Source organism: Etheostoma spectabile, chromosome 2 (genome assembly GCF_008692095.1).
Source record: "Etheostoma spectabile isolate EspeVRDwgs_2016 chromosome 2, UIUC_Espe_1.0, whole genome shotgun sequence".
NCBI classification, from domain to species: Eukaryota; Metazoa; Chordata; class Actinopteri; order Perciformes; family Percidae; genus Etheostoma; species Etheostoma spectabile.
In genome coordinates this window covers 23661707-23662718 of record NC_045734.1, presented here as the reverse complement: position 1 = coordinate 23662718, position 1012 = coordinate 23661707, and the positions used below count along the sequence as shown (strand labels likewise).

The 1012-nt window shown below is 41.4% G+C and overlaps 1 protein-coding gene across 1 annotated transcript in view; it reads right to left on the bottom strand.

Moving 5' to 3' along the window:
- xylt1 (xylosyltransferase I) overlaps nucleotides 1-1012 on the bottom strand; it is an 82707-nt gene that overhangs the window by 36479 nt on the left and 45216 nt on the right. The window lies entirely within an intron of this gene.

The following is a 1012-nucleotide window of genomic DNA, read 5'->3' as shown; positions in this document are numbered from 1 at the left end:
ATATAGTTTGACATTTTGAATTGACAACCCCTCTCGGCATTATTAGGGGTTCAAGCTTGAGGCTGTAGGAACTGCGGTAGCAAAGCTACACGGTTCACACAGCAGGGCTTCTCCTCCTTAAACTCCCGCTACAGCCTAAACAGTACTGCAAGGACCTCAGTTGCAACAATTGACCCAATTCCGTGGCGCTATAGCAGAAAACAGCGTTTGACCCCATAACTCCCAAACCGTACATTGCACGTTCAAAAACCATATATTCTTGTGTTCCCTGGATACAACTGAGTCTCCTGATATAGGCCACACCCATTTCCGCCTAGACTTTAATACGTGAAAAATCGCAATTTATCAAAAACCTACTTTGCCAAACTCTTCTCAGACCTTACGGCCAATCTGCATGAAAATTGGCACTTCACCACTTACACTAATGTGAGCAATTTTAAATTCCCAGGGTAGATGTACAAGGGGTCATGGACCTCAACTAACATAAATTACACATGTGGACCACTAGGTGGCTCTATAATGTTTTTTGCCTTTGACTCCCACGTTACATATCACACATTAGAAAACCTTACATCCACGTGTTCATTGAATGAAGCTGAATCACATGATATAGGCCACGCCCATTTCTGCTTCAACGTTTTTTGCATATTGTACAATGTGTAAAACCAACTTTTTCAAACTCCTCCTAGACCGTGCCACTGATCTGCACCAAACCTGGTACATAGCATCTCCAGATGGACCTGACCGAAAGTTATAGAAGGAATTTTACTACATTAAAGTATGCACATTTGACGACCAAACTCATTTTCCTAGCTAGCTACCACACACATATCATATGATATCTTGGCCAATAACTCAATGTATTTAAAAGGGAAATTTGCAATTGCAATATATCTGCCACAGTAAATGCCATACACATGAAACTTAAGATGCTTGTTTGGCTTTCTGCTCTGAGATTCTGTGCCAAATTTGGCAAAGATCGGCCAATGTAGACCAGTTTCGGCTTTTTTAC